The sequence below is a fragment of the Saccopteryx bilineata genome, chromosome X (genome assembly GCF_036850765.1).
Source record: "Saccopteryx bilineata isolate mSacBil1 chromosome X, mSacBil1_pri_phased_curated, whole genome shotgun sequence".
Taxonomy (NCBI): domain Eukaryota; kingdom Metazoa; phylum Chordata; class Mammalia; order Chiroptera; family Emballonuridae; genus Saccopteryx; species Saccopteryx bilineata.
The window spans coordinates 83,539,080-83,556,008 of record NC_089502.1 but is presented as its reverse complement, the minus strand read 5'-3'; positions in this window follow the sequence as shown (position 1 = coordinate 83,556,008).

The following is a 16,929-nucleotide window of genomic DNA, read 5'->3' as shown; positions in this document are numbered from 1 at the left end:
TCTTCCTTTCTCCTTTACATCTCCTCTTATTCAAACCTCAATAACAAACAAATTATCTTATCTGGGACTCAAACTTATGTTTGTGGCAATTTGGGGGGTTTTTACTTCACCTTTTTAACTCACTAGCAGTGCTCCCATCCCTGGCTCTCCATTTTATCTAGTTCTTGTTCCACTAAATACAATAGTATTTTTTTTAATTTGTCCCCCCATTTTTCTGTTCTCCTCTTATTCCTCTCATCATAACTCTTAGACAACCAAACCTAAAAGCAAATAATTTTATTCTTAACCAAAATTTTTTCCTCATTTGGTTTTTGTGGGTCCATACCGCTCCCCCCCCTTTTTTTTTTTTTGCCCCTTTATTACTTTTCCCCAATTCAGGAACTCCATCACAGGCATTGTTTGTTATAATTCACAGTTCACCACAAGATTTTCTCAAGAAAAAGGGCAGAGGAGAGAAAAAAAGGAGGGGGGGATAATTTTTTTTCTAAATATTATTTTATTTTTCTTTATTTCATTATTAAATTTTAAAAAAAACAACACTTTTCGATTTTTTATTTTTTTTAGCTTTTTATTCTTTATTAAATCTCATTAATACTATCAACAAAACCACACTCAGATGCCATTAAGGAAGAGAAAATAAAATATTATGGATACAAAAGAAAGAGAGGTACCACAGCTAGATGAGGAAAAATCTATGGAGAAAAAATTTAATATATTGGAAACCTTGGAGCTAAATGACAGAGAATTCAAGATAGAAATCCTAAAAATCCTCCGAGATATACAAGAAAACACAGAAAGGCAATTTAGGGAGCTCAGAAAACAACTCAATGAACACAAAGAATATATGTCCAAGGAAATTGAAACTATAAAAACAAATCAAACAGAGATGAAAAACTCAATTCACGAGCTGAAAAACGAAGTAACAAGCTTAGCTAATAGAACAGGTCAGATAGAAGAGAGGATTAGTGAAATAGAAGACAAGCAACTTGAGGCACAACAGAGAGAAGAAGGAAGAGACTCAAAAATTAAAAAAAATGAGATAGCCCTACAAGAATTATCAGAATCCATCAAAAAGAATAACATAAGAATAATAGGTATATCAGAGGGAGAAGAGAGAGAAAATGGAATGGAGAACATACTCAAACAAATAATAGATGAGAACTTCCCAAGCCTGTGGAAAGAACTAAAGCCTCAAGTTCAAGAAGCAAACAGAACACCGAATTTTCTTAACACCAACAAACCTACTCCAAGGCATATCATAATGAAATTGACACAAACCAACAGCAAAGAAAAAATTCTCAAGGCAGCCAGGTAAAAGAAGAATACAACATATAAAGGAAGGCCCATTAGATTATCATCAGATTTCTCAGCAGAAACTCTACAAGCTAGAAGAGAGTGGACCCCAATATTTAAAGTCCTGAAAGAGAGAAACTTTCAGCCACGAATACTATACCCATCAAAGCTATCCTTCAAATATGAAGGAGAAATAAAAACATTCACAGATACAGAAAAGATGAGGGAATTTATTATCAGAAAACCCCCACTCCAGGAATTACTAAAGGGGGTTCTCCAATCAGATACAAAGAACAAAAAAAAAATAGAGCCACAAGTAAAAGCTCCAAGAAGAATGCAATAAAACCAAATTTAAAATGTGACTACAACAAAAAGAAAGAGGGGGAGAAGATGGAGATTAACAGTAGCAAAGGACGATGGAGTGCAAAAGTACTCACAAAATAGTTTGCTACAATGAACAGGGTAGGGACCCTTTTCATTACTCAAAGGTAACCACCATTGAAAAAACCACCACAGAAGCACATGAGATAAAAAAAGATAGCAACAGAGGAAAGATGTATGGAATACAACCAAATAAAAACAAAAGATAGAAAAACGAAAGAGAAGGATCAAACAAGACACAAAACTAACAGAAAGCAATCTATAAAATGGCAATAGGGAACTCACAAATATCAATAATTACACTAAATGTAAACGGATTAAACTCACCAATAAAAAGGCACAGAGTAGCAGAATGGATTAAAAAAGAAAATCCAACTGTATGCTGCCTACAGGAAACTCATCTAAGTAACAAGGATAAAAACAAATTCAAAGTGAAAGGCTGGAAAACAATACTGCAAGCAAATAACATCCAAAAAAAAGCAGGTGTAGCAATACTCATATAGGATAATGCTGACTACAAGACAGGAAAAGTACTCAGAGACAAAAATGGCCATTTCATAATGGCTAAGGGGACACTGAATCAAGAAGACATAACAATTCTTAATATATATGCACCAAACCAAGGAGCACCAAAATATATAAGACAGCTACTTATTGACCTTAAAACAAAAACTGACAAAAATACAATCATACTTGGAGACCTCAATACACCGCTGACGGCTCTAGATCGGTCATCCAAACAGAGAATCAACAAAGACATAGTGGCCTTAAACAAAACACTAGAGCACCTGGATATGATAGACATCTACAGGACATTTCATCCCAAAGTGACTGAGTATACATTTTTCTCCAGTGTACATGGATCATTCTCAAGAATTGACCATATGTTGGGCCACAAAAACAACATCAACAAATTCAGAAAAATCAAAGTTGTACCAAGCATATTTTCTGATCATAAAGCCTTGAAACTAGAATTCAACTGCAAAAAAGAGGAAAAAAATCCCACAAAAATGTGGAAACTAAACAACATACTTTTAAAAAATGAATGGGTCAAAGAAGAAATAAGTGCAGAGATCAAAAGATATATACAGAGTAATGAAAATGACAATACGACATATCAGAATCTATGGGATGCAGCAAAAGCAGTGATAAGAGGGAAGTTCATATCACTTCAGGCATATATGAAAAACAAGAGAGAGCCCAAGTGAACCACTTAACTTCCCACCTTAAGGAACTAGAAAAAGAAGAACAAAGACAACCCAAAAGCCGCTGAAGAAAGGAGATAATAAAAATCAGAGCAGAAATAAATGAATTAGAGAACAGAAAAACTATAGAAAAAATTAATAGAAAAAGGAGCTGGTTCTTTGAAAAGATCTACAAAATTGACAAACCCTTGGCAAGACTTACCAAGGAAAAAAGAGAAAGAACTCATATAAACAAAATCCAAAATGAAAGAGGAGAAATCACCACAGACACCGTAGATATGCAAAGAATTATTGTAGAATACTATGAAAAACTTTATGCCACTAAATTCAACAACCTAGAAGAAATGGATAAATTCCTAGAACAATACAACCTTCCTAGACTGAGTCAAGAAGAAGCAGAAAGCCTAAACAGACCTATCAGTAGAGAAGAAATAGAAAAAACCATTAAAAACCTTTCCAAAAATAAAAGTCCAGGCCCTGAGGGCTATACCAGCGAATTTTATCAAACATTCAAAGAAGAGTTGGTTCCTATTCTACTCAAAGTCTTCCAAAAAATTGAAGAAGAAGCAACACTTCCAAACACATTTTATGAGGCCAACATAACCCTCATACCAAAACCAGGCAAGAATGGCACAAAAAAAGAAAACTACAGACCAATATCTCTAATGAATACAGATGATAAAATACTAAACAAAATACTAGCAAATCGAATACAACAACATATTAAAAAAATAATACATCATGATCAAGTGGGATTCATCCCAGAATCTCAAGGATGGTTCACCATACGTAAAACGGCTAATGTAATACACCATATCAACAAAACAAAGAACAAAAATCACATGATCTTATCAATAGACGCAGAAAAGGCTTTCGATAAAATACAACACAATTTTATGTTTAAGACTCTCAACAAAATGGGTATAGAAGGAAAATATCTCAACATGATAAAGGCCATGTATGATAAACAATCAGCTAACATCATATTAAATGGCACTAAACTGAAGGCTTTCCCTCTTAAATCAGGAACAAGACAGGGTTGTCCACTCTCTCCACTCTTACTTAATGTGGTACTAGAGGTTCTCGCCACAGCAATAAGACAAGACAAAGAAATAAAAGGCATCCATATCGGAAAAGAAGAAGTAAAGGTATCACTTTTTGCAGAAGATATAATCCTATACATTGAAAACCCCAAAGAATCCACATAAAGACTACTAGAAACAATAAGCCAATACAGTAAGGTCGCAGGATACAAAATTAACATACAGAAGTCAATAGCCTTTCTATATGCCAACAATGAAACAATTCAGAACGAACTCAAAAGGATAATCCCCTTCACGATTGCAACAAAAAAAATAAAATACTTAGGAATCAACATAACAAAGAATGTAAAGGACTTATATAATGAAAACTGTAAACCATTGTTAAGGGAAATTGAAAAAGATATAATGAGATGGAAGAATATACCTTGTTCTTGGCTAGGAAGAATAAATATAATCAAGATGGCTATATTACCAAAGCAATATATAAATTCAATGCAATTCCCATCAAACTTCCAATGACGTTTTTTAAAGAAATAGAGCAAAAAATCATCAGATTTATATGGAACTATAAAAAACCCCGAATAGCCAAAGCAATCCTAAAGAAAAAGAATGAAGCTGGGGGCATTACAATACCTGACTTCAAACTCTATTATAGGGCCACGACAATCAAAACAGCATGGTATTGGCAGAAAAATAGACACTCAGACCAATGGAACAGAATAGAAAGTCCAGAAATAAAACCACATATATATAGTCAAATAATTTTTGATAAAGGGGCCAACAACACACAATGGAGAAAAGAAAGCCTCTTCAATAAATGGTGCTGGGAAAACTGGAAAGCCACATGCAAAAGAATGAAACTGGACTACAGTCTCTCCCCCTGTACAAAAATTAACTCAAAATGGATCAAAGATCTAAACATAAGACCTGAAACAATTAAGTACATAGAAGAAGACATAGGTACTCAACTCATGGACCTGGGTTTTAAAGAGCATTTTATGAATTTGACTCCAATGGCAAGAGAAGTGAAGGCAAAAATTAATGAATGGGACTACATCAGACTAAGAAGTTTTTGCTCAGCAAGAGAAACTGATAACAAAATAAACAGAAGCCAACTAAATGGGAAATGATATTTTCAAACAACAGCTCAGATAAGGGCCTAATATCCAAAATATACAAAGAACTCATAAAACTCAACAACAAACAAACAAACAATCCCATAAAAAAATGGGAAGAGGATATGAACAGACACTTCTCCCAGGAAGAAATACAAATGGCCAACAGATATATGAAAAGATGCTCATCTTCTTTAGCTATTAGAGAAATGCAAATCAAAACGGCAATGAGATACCACCTCACACCTTTTCGATTAGCTATTATTAGCAAGACAGGTAATAGCAAATGTTGGAGAGGCTGTGGAGAAAAATGAACCCTCATACACTGTTGGTGGGAATGTAAAGTAGTACAACCATTATGGAAGAAAGTATGGTGGTTCCTCAAAAAAATGAAAATAGAGCTACCTTATGACCCAGCAATCCCTCTACTAGGTATATACCCCAAAAACTCAGAAACATTGATACGTAAAGACACATGCAGCCCCATGTTTATTGCAGCATTGTTCACAGTGGCCAGGACATGGAAACAACCAAAAAGCCTGTCAATAGATGACTGGATAAAGAAGATGTGGCACATATACACTATGGAATACTACTCAGCCATAAGAAATGATGACATCGGAACATTTACAGCAAAATGGTGGGATCTTGATAACATGATATGAAGCGAAATAAGTAAATCAGAAAAAACCAGGAACTGCATTATTCCATACGTAGGTGGGACATAAAAGTGAAACTAAGAGACATTGATAAGAGTGTGGTGGTTACGGGGGGGAGGGGGAAATGGGAGAGGGAAAGGGGGAGGGGGAGGGGCACAAAGAAAACAAGATAGAAGGTGACAGAGGACAATCTGACTTTGGGTGATGGGTATGCATCATAATTGAACGACAAGATACCCTGGACTTGTTATCTTTGAATATATGTATCCTGATTTATTGATGTCACCCCATTAAAAAAATAAAATTATTTAAAAAAAAAAGACAATATGCAGATTTATGATGACAATTAGAGACAGCATGGTGCCCTATGGCAAAAGCCCTGAGTGGATGAGAGTCAAAGGTTCTCTCTGACCCCATACTGGAAACAGAGCATGCTAGAAACAACAAAACAGCAGGATAAGATTTAGAAACAGAAAATGTTTAGGCTCTCAATACAGGTATTAGGAGTTATCATGTTGCTTGTCCTTAACTTAACCCCCTGAAAACTTCTTCCTTTTGCTTCCTTGAGTTATTTGTCCTTGCTAATAAATATCTGAGTAAGGCTAGAAACAAGGTTTCAGTCCTTTGGTTTGCTGACCAAAGCTGTTGCCTACCCTCCACCCATTGGAGCATTTTATCTGGTCTCTGAGTAGCTTATTATTGCCTTTACAATTGTTGCCCCCTATGAGGAATGGAAACCAAATGACAGGTTTGCTACACTGAGTAGCTCATTGTCATTGCAACAAGTCATTTTCCACATGAGGAACCAGTAGAAATAACCTCTCAAAGTCTGTCAAAGGAAAAGGATGCCTATTCATCCTGTTTGGTAAGGGACACAAGTAGCAGGGGAAAAGTCCTTAAATGTTTGTGGCAAGGTCGCTTTTAGGGATCAGGCCAGTTTATTTCTCTTTCCCTTTATCTCTCCTTCATCATGGGAATTTCTTTCCCTTTTTCTCTCCTTCATCATGGGAATTTCTTTCCCTTAAGAAGCAGAATCTCAAGTTACAGCTACAGGGACTCCTCCAAGCTGTGGGTTGTTGGATTGGAACTTAATTGTTCTCTTGCTCACAACCTGGCAACAATGTTTTTAGTATCTGAAGAAGAGAAGTTCAGACTTAGAAAATTGTAAAAGCACTTTTACCAAGGGAATGGTTGAAGGAATTGGGACGGGATATGAAATGACCCCCTGGGATAGAAAAGGGCTTGTAAAAACTGTTCTACCACCTAGCTGGAACTTCAGACCAGCCCCTCCATCTACATAATTCACTGATCCTAGCCAGCAGGAAGTAGCTACAGAAGAAGAGCTCCTTTTTCTTAAACAACAAAAGTCTGAAATGTTAGGTTGGGGTACAGGATGCCTTTAAAACTCAAAGCTCCTCTAAACTCAAATTCCTCTCACCCAACCTCATACTAGGGCAAATTCTTTATTAATCATCTTCATCATTTGACCTTCTCCTTCCCTTAAGCCACTCCTCCTACCCTGAGAAGGTTCTGGAAATTGTCCTTAGGACAAGGCCTTCAGGAGGGACTTGAGGGTTAGGAAAGATAGATTGTTGGTAACCAAGGCCACAAACCTGTTACAACTCTAGGAAAGAAGGACATTTTCAGAAAGATTACAGGCAGAACTTAATAGCAACTGTGTAGTTTGGATTTTGTGTGTGCTTTAATAGGCTAAATAAAACTCAGTCTAAAATTTCTTATAAAATTCCAGCAAATCAGATTTTAGAAAGCCAATATGATCAATTACTACTCTTGTTGTGTATATGCAAATTACTAGGCCAAGTTAAAACTTGACTTAATACTGTAACTAGGATAATCTAAATTTGGTTTTTGGAAAAAAATAACTAAAAGTAATTTTAGGAAGAAAAAAAAAAGAAACCAAGCAATTTAAGTATCTTAAAGCCTTATCCTGGAGACCTGAAAACTATTGTAATCCTGAAAACAATAAAAAAATAATAATACTGGAAAATATAAAAGTATTCTAAAATTTTTTAACCAGGTTGTCTAGAAATATATTTGATATCACTACTACTTCAATTTAATTAATATCTTTCAAAGTTCTTAACAAGAAATATGTTTGTTTTGCCTGGGTTTACAAGAAGTTCTTGTTATCCCTGTTATATCTTTTAAAAATATGTTTGTTTTCCAATAAAATAACCTGTTTCTAAGGGTCATAAAATGTGTTCATAAAAGTGTTAATATAAAATTGCTAATTACTGAATTAGTTGTCACTGAAAGTTAAGGTTTAAAAAGTTGAAAATTCTGATTAATTAGAAAGATATTGCATAGTTTTAATAATAAAAGATATGAGGTACAGAGCCAATTTTGAAAGGAAAGGGAAGAAAGTAAATAATTTCTGAAAGCTAGTTATTTCTGAATAGATAAGAAAGTTTATGTCAGTTGCAGAAGGTTTGTGTAAGTTGTAGAAGTTTGTGCAGAGATAAAAAAGAATAGTAACTGACAGTGTAGACAAAGGTGAGAAAAATAAAAGGATTTTTCTGAAAGGAAAATAAAAAGGAACATTTGATCATTCTTGAAGGCCTCATGAGATTGAGAAATTCACACAAAATTGCAGTTATTAATGAAGGAGCCAATAACCTTCTTAAGCCTCAGCTACACAAACAGAAAGGGGGGACTCAGGAGGAGAAACTCACCCCACATGAACTGTATAAAGCTTTTTACTCCTATTTTTTTAAACATTTCCTCATCTGACATGCTATAGCTGAGAGGCATTTTAAACCAACCAAGAAATGGCCAAAGCCTCTCGTGTTGTTCTGGGATATATTAGCTGGCCCTGAGTGGCAGAATACAATCAAATTACAAACCTGGGGGTGAGGGTATGTGGCAGTTTTGTCATCCACAGGTCATCTTTGAGTACCAGTAAAAAATGTGAGGCCTTATCATATGTTGGCATCAGCCCCTAGAAAGCAACATGATTCCAGAGATCCAGAAGCTGATAGTGAATTCACCTCTGAAAATGAACCTGAAAAATAGAATACCTAACTCTCTCCCAAGCACTCAGAGAGTGCCTGACATCATTTGGGACACTTAAAAACATCTAACCATGGCCTGACCTGTGGTGGCGCAGTGGATAAAGCTTGGACCTGGAAATGCTGAGGTCGCCGGTTCGAAACCCTGGGCTTGCCTGGTCAAGGCACATATGGGAGTTGATGCTTCCAGCTCCTCCCCCCTTCTCTCTCTCTGTCTCTTCTCCCTCTCTCTGTCTCTCCCTCTCCTCTCTAAAAAAATGAATAAATAAAAAATTAAAAAAAGAAAAATAGAAAAAAAAACATCTAACCAGGTGTGCTGAAAAAGTTTTGCAAAAATACAGACATGTCTGTGACCTCTGTATGCCTGTTTCTCTCTGAGCTTGCCCTTCACCTTCCACTGCAATCACCACCACCACCTGTTAACAAGTTAGTCATCACTGAACCACCTAATCATTTTACTCTCTGTTAGTCTTTACTAGGACAAAAAATGAAAATATATGTGGGAATATGCTATAAAAATATGCAGAGTTAGGATAACAATTAGATAGAGCAAAGTGCCCTAGGGCAAAAGCCATGAGTAGATGAGAGTCAAGGGGCTTCTCTGACCCCATACTGAAAACAGTACACACTGAAAACAGCAGGATATGATTCCGACACATAAAATGTGTCGGCTCTCACTACAGAGATTAGGAATCAGCATGTTCCTTGTCCTTTACTGCAGCCCCTGAAAACTTCTGCTGTCTGCTTTCTTGAGTTATTTATTTGTATTTTCTAATAAATATCTGAATATGGCTGGGGACAGGGCTTCACTCCTTTGGTCTGCTGATTGGGGCTGTTGCCACCTCTTGGCCTGTCTGAGCATGACATCTGGTCTCCAAATAGTTCATTGTGGCTGTGGCATGCAGCAAAGGGGGAAAGGCATAAACAAAGAAAACTAGAAGAGAAGGCTCTCCTTGAAGCAGAAGCTAGGGTCTGAGAGCATGTGTCCATTTGTAGACAGGTGGCCCACAGAGGAAATTCAGCAGCTTCAGAAGCCCCAAGTTGTGAAAGTATAAGAGACTTTTAGTAAAGACTGTCCCAGGGAGCATTCCAAGATGACAATAAAGTAGGTGGATATTCCAACTGCCAAATCCCAGGACCAAATTGGATTACATCTTAATTTAAGAACAATCATCTTGAAAAACCAACTTTGGTCTAAATGAAGAGGAGTCTATAACCAAGGATCACAGAAGAAGCCACACCAAGACTGGTAGGAAGGTGAAGACTCAGAGGGGACTGCCCCACTCCCAGGAATGAGTGTTGGCTGAGGGCCTGGAAGGACTCTCACTGAAGAGTAGGTTACCCTGAGAGATGTGGGTCTTCAGCCCCAGGCCCCAAACCCAAGCCGAGAGCCCCAGAGCCTAGAAGAGGCAACCACACATCATTTGGAGGTAATAAAAGCTGGTTTTCTGTCTGCAAGAAAGAGATGGAGCTCATGAAGATGCAGGCTTTGTCTAAAAGGGCCCATGCAAAAAATCTTGTTCACAGTTACTTGCATGGAGTGCTGAGAGGACTAGGGTTGCATGAGGAGAGTGTAAAGTTGGAGGCCCAGGGAGAAAAACTATGTGAGAGGGCCACTGGAAATCCTGTGCTGAGCCATTCTCCAATACTGCAGTTGCCATCTTTCTGGTGTGGAGTAGTCCCCTCTGAGTGGCATCAGGCTAGGGTAAAGCAACTGCTCCACCCTTGAAGTCTCTTCTGTTCCAGTCATGAAGATTGGGTCCTGCTAAGAAGCCAGGAAGCAGGGGGCTCATCAGTGACTCAGTTTTCTGGTGTTGAGGCTGGAGCTTTCCCACACATGCTACCAAGATTAAGACTGGTGCTTCTACCTCATGGGGAATTCAGTGGAAACTCTCTGAACTGCAGGCAGACCACACATCTGAGTCTCTGAAGCCACAGTCACTGGACTCCTGGAGCCACATCAAACTAAGGTTTGTGAAAAAAGTCTGGATAGGCTGATACCTGGGGCTGAGCCACACCCACCACCTTCCCTAATCCCTAAATTGCCACATTCTCTAGATTTACCAGAGGTTTTTTCAGTGGCTGAACCCAACAAGCATCCAGAAAACATAGGTTGCAGGAGGCCGAACTCAAGGAATATTGGCTTTTTAAGTGGACCTTCCTCCAGGCCCAATGTGGGTAAAAAACAGCATAGGTGTGCAGCTGGGTATTTACATGAGCACCTGGGCCCAGCAGAGACAGCCACAAACTCTAGATTTTTTGTAGCTCCAAAAAGGTTGCTGAGGGCCAGTCATGAGCAGTGTCTTCTGTTGTTAATGTTTGAAGTTTCATGAAGAGGAGCTGCAAAGGAATGAGGCAGCAACAACAATACTGCAAGTAGAGGACCCCAATCTCTTCAGGATTGAAGTGCCTTGGAGAGATCAGCTATCAAATTTATTAAGCAGAAATTTGATATCTTGCATAAGAAACTAACAAAATACAGTGTACAATTTTATTATTTAGTTTTGCAAAACTGAATAGATTTATCTTGCCCTTTCTGAGACATAACAACACACCATGTTCTGTCTGATTCCTAATCTGCAGGAAGCTCCAGTTGGGCCAAACACCCACAACCTTGGGCCTTCACTGGACACTACTGCTTTCAGTCACAAATGCTTGCCCTTGACCTTCACTTCCACAGGATGGGAACAGAAAGTCACTCAGTGTTTGGCTTTCCTCCAACATCTCCCCCTTTTCTGTTTAACTCATTTTGCAACATTATGGCTTACAAGGAGGCTCATCCTTTGGAATGATGCAAGTCATCTCTGCTCTTTCTCCAGACTAAGCAAATAAAAAAAAAAACATAAAACAGCAATGACAATTAATGTGCTTATTGTAGAATCTTCTAATAATTATAAATGTATAACAGGGTTTAGTTCAGATAATCCATCAACAATACTACTTAATAAAGGTGCACTAGAAAGCAATTTCAGTTTTTATCTGAAAGTGTCATATATATCTTGTTGCAATTATTGTATTTTCATAGATATATTACCTTAATTAAGCAAATGTTTTCTAACTATATCTCAAGAAAAATTAGTCTCATTATATGGATGTGGGGTGACACAAATGGTAGTAATCACATATAGGTTTTATTTGATATTGTAAGCTTAACAATTGATCTCCCAACAGTACTACTGCCTGTTGTAAATCTGCTATTTGACTCTCAATATGACTATCAATCAATTTTTGGTTATTCCATAATTTTTCAGAGTGCTCATGCCAGTTTTGCACAAATTCTGTGTTGATGAAGAGCAACTACTGCTGCTGTCACAGTGGCTGTGATAGCTATAATTCAAATAATAGCAGTGATTAACATATATATAAAATGTTTTCCTCTGAGTAATAATCTTTTTTAGAGCCTCATTTATTAAATATATTTTGAGTGAGTTTTGCTATTGTCTATGCATCTAAACAGGGATTCAAACTCCTGTTCTAGCTTTAACTATATACACAGAATTAATAGATTGATTATAATTAATAGAGGAATTGAGATAAGTATAGAAAGAACAATTCACACAGGTAATGAGATTAATTGATTTATTCCAGGGCACAGGACTAATCATGAACATATAAGGTAGACGTACACAAGCCTGTATATTATGAGATTCATTGCATGTAAATGTCAATAGTTTCCTAATTGATAAATATATGAACCTTTCATTTACTCATATGATGTAAACCTATTCCAATTTTTCATAAATCTGTATGTGTAGGTCCTTCTATAAAGTGAGGAGCCAGGGGAGACATTCCTCCATCATGCCATACAATAAGCTCTCCAGTTCTATTGGTAAATATGGTGTTATTTTCTCTCTTCCAGGTTAATGTATATAAAGAATATTTGGTCTGAGCAGAGCCAACTGGAGGTCAATCAATTATGCTCCCATAAGAATTAAGAAGTACTCTTCCAATTTCTCCTTTACATGTTTCCCACATTATCCAACTACCTATACCATTAGCATGCATTTGTTGATAATTAGGAAGATTGGGAGAACTATCAGTGGTGCTACCAGATGACTCATTCTGAAAGGTCCACCCTTGTAATATATATAGAATAAGGTGATGTGACCCATTTTGTATAATAGATAACCAACCCTGTAATTTTATTTTTAAGTAATGATTTTTTGCATCTATAGAAGTGGGTAATCCAACTAAACCCACAGTATAATTTGATATAACCTATCCTTCTTCTTCAGGCCTTAAGGGTCCATGGCTTTAAATTGGTCCTGGAAGCCAAAAAGAATCATTAACATATACAGAAAAAGGGGTGTCTTTCCAATTAACAGGTCTATTTAAAGGAAGATTAGAAATATAAGCCCAGTAAGAATAGCTGGCTCTGCTTACTGGTACAGACACAACAGGCAACATTGCCAGAAACAGAGTCAAGGATGATTTTGGAATCTTAGTTCCAATTGAAACATTTTCTGTCTCCTGGGTCAGTTTCTTTAGTTGCCGCCAAGTAGGCAGTTCAGCATTTGTGTCACAGTTATCTTCATCTTCATTTCTCTGATTACCTTTGGCTCTAGGCTTACTCGCTCCATTTTTTTCTGGCAGCTCAAAAGTGTCAAATCTCTCTCTCTTTTACTTTTGACTCATGCTGAGGCTTCAATCTTTTGGAAGGTAACCACTCCTCTCCCATATCTGTGGAGATAAGGGCAAATGCTCACCTCCATATTCTTACTAATCTTTTTTTAATTGCCCATTATCATCTTTCTAATAAATGGGTTGTGATGTAATAGTTAAAGGTTGTTTCAGGTGATGTCTTTCAGCAGCTGTATCAGTGGCATCATTTCTGATATCTAAAAAATTTAAAGCGAAAAGAGCTCTGGCTAATTGTATCCTGGAAATTTCTCCCTTATTTCCCCTTTTCTGTTTAAGTAACATGACTCTCAATGTACGGTGAGCTCTTTCAACAATGTGTTGGCCTTGAGGGTTATAAGGGATGCCTGTTGTATGTTTAATTTGCCATTGTTGACAAAACTGATGAAACACAGAGGAATTGTATGCTAAACTGTTTTCAGTTTTGTGGTTTTTTCTGGGGTTTTTTTGTTTGTATTTTTTTGAAGTTAGAAATGGGGAGGCAGTCAGACAGACTCCCGCATGCACCCGACCGGGATCCACCCAGAATACCCACCAGGGGGTGATGCTTTGCCCATCTGGGGCATTGCTCTGTTGCAACCAGAGCCATTCTAGCACCTGAGGCAGAGGCCATAGAGCCATCCTCAGCACCGGGGCCAACTTTGCTCCAATGGACCCTTGGCTGCGGGAGGGGAAGGAGAGAGAGAAAAGGAGAGGGGGAGGGGAGGAGATGTGGATGGGCGCTTCTCCTGTGTGCCCTGGCAGGGAATTGAACCCGGGACTCCTGCATGCCAGGCCGACACTCTACCACTGAGCCAACTGGCCAGGGCCTGTTTTCAGTTTTAATGCTCAAAGAGATGCCCATGACAGCAAATATTTCTAAAAAGTGTTGGATAACATGATGTGTTTATTCTCCAGTATCAGGTGTGGCCCATAGAAATCCTGAGAAAGTGTCAATGGAAACAGGAACATAGAGAGTTTCCCAAGTGAAAAAATGTGATGGGTCACATCTGTTTGCCAAACCTAATTAAGATGCAAACCATGAGGATTAACTCCTCTTGAAAAGATATAATGGTAAGAGGATTACAGGTGGGATAATGGTTCACAATCTTTTGAGCCTGTAGTCTAGTAAGAGAAACCTTTTTGCAGAGGCCAGTAGAATTAAGATGAGTAAATGCATGGGAATCTGTAGCTGAGGAGACATTACCTATAAGCAATTGATTAACAATTTGATTACCTGCAGCTAAAGGACCTGGTAAATTAGAATTAAAACAAATATGAACAATATAGAGAGGATTAAAGTGAGTGCAAATAATATTTTGTAAATCAGAGAAAAGAGAAAAAAGTGTATCATCAACGGAGGATCTAGATAAAGTAACAGTTACAAGAAATTTAACAGCATTTGTGGAGTACTGAGAATCAGTAACTATATTAAGAGGATCTGCTACATCTGACAATAACATAAGGATTGCAAACAATTCAGCCTTCTTGATGGATTTATAACCTGAGAAACAACATTGCTGTTGTGGGCCAAAATTAGCTTAAAAGCCATCCTTATTAGCATCAGTGAAATAAGTGTAACCTTGAACTGGAGAATCTTTAACAATTTTTGGTAGAATAAAAGCAGTTATTTTAAGAAAATCAATGAGTTTCAATTTGGGATAATGATTGTCAATTTGTCCCACAAAATTAGCAACACCTAATTGCCATTGAGGGTTCTGTTCAAAAGCCTTATTAAATTGATCTTTGATTTATTGGGACTAATTCCCTTGATTGCTGTGTCCAAAAGATTCATGTTGTATAAAGGGGTGCCAATATCATCACAATCCCTAACATAGTCTGCTATATTACCACTCTTGGCACAAATGGGACATAAGGCTCTGACGTTCATTTGGCATCAGAATTGTCAAAAGCAATTACTGGAAGTAACATGTCTCTGAGTTCCACTTGTGGGATTGTTTTAGATAACACATCACAGAGTCTTTCAAGAAAAGCAACATAAGGCTCAGAGATTCCTGGTTTAACATTAACAAAGGAAGGCATCACCAAGCATTTTTACAGCATAATATAACTTGTTCCACAACATGATCACTCATTACACATTGTTGTTGTAAATCAGCAAACCTTCCCTGTCCAAAAAGCTCGTCTTCTGTAATATTAACAAGAGAGTCAGAGTTAGCATTACAGTTAGCTTGAGTATGAGCCTAATCTTCCCACCAAGTCATAAATTATAAATATTCTGATTTTGAAAGAACAGTCCAAGCTAACATTTCCCAACAGTGGAAGGAAGAGGCTAAGGCCAACTATCTTGGTCAGCTTTGAAAAGGTTAATACTATGTTGAAACTTTGTGTCAGAAAGTTTAGACTGTAATTCAAAAAGTTACTCCTTTGATTGTTTAGAAGACAAATGTTCTTCTTCATCAGAGGCCAAATGACCCTCATCATATGACAGAAGGTTAGGCATTTCACAAGAACCTAAAGGATTTTCATTTTCCCCTGAATCTGACTGTAAAGGTTTTATGGCTATTTCAATTAAAGTGTATAAGAACCATACTTTTAAAGGAGTGGTTTCTCCACTCTGATGAGCTCTCCAGAGAGACTTCATTACTAATCTCCACTGTCGTAAATTCAGTAAATTTTTTCCTGTGGGAGTAAACAAAAAAAAAATGCCTTCTAACTAAGTACCATAGTTCATCTAAAGTTTCTCTCTTAACTTTGACTCTGGAACTATGTTATAATGTCTTAAGCAACTGCAAATAAGCATTCTAGTTACTTGATGGGGAATTCCCTATTGCTCCACTATTCCAAAGTAGTGACTTACCCATCTGCACGAATCTCTCTGGTTCCTTTGGGCTGAAAACCAAAAACAGTCTCAAAGACTTATTTTCTCTTCATGTCCCAGGTTTCAGGGGCCACTTGTTTGTTAATGTTCAGGGTTTCTTGAAGAGGAGCTGCAAAGGAATGAGGTAGCAACAACAATACCGCAAGTGGAGGACCTCAATCTCTCCAAAATTGAAGTGCTTTGAAGAGATCAGCTATCTAATTTGTTAAGCAGAAACATGACATCTTGAATAAAAAACTAACCAGCATAATACAATGTACAATTTAATTATTCAGTTTTGCAAAACAGATTAGATTTCTTTTGACCTTTCTGAGACATAATACCACACCATCTGCTGTATGATTCCTGACCTGCAGAAAGCTCCAGTTGGGCCAAATACCACATCTATGGACCTTCCCTGGATGTGACTGCTTTCAGTCATGAATGCTTGACGTTCACTTCTTCAGGATGGGAACAGAAAGTCACTCAGTGATTTGGCTTTCCTCTAACAGTCTTCCACCGGACTACATTGGGTCCCTGCCAAGGAGGCTCAGCACTGGCACATCCAGTGGCCAGCTGTAGAGAACATCAATTCAGGATGCAACAACCCTTGTAGTGAGGTATCCTAAAGAAGGAGTTCATACACCTGGCCCAGCTAAGGGAAGTTCTGTTCAATGTGATTAGTACCAGCACAGTGGCTCATGTGCATTGGATCAGGTGGAGCTTCAGATTCAGCTGGCCCAGTTGCTGGATATCCTTTCCACTG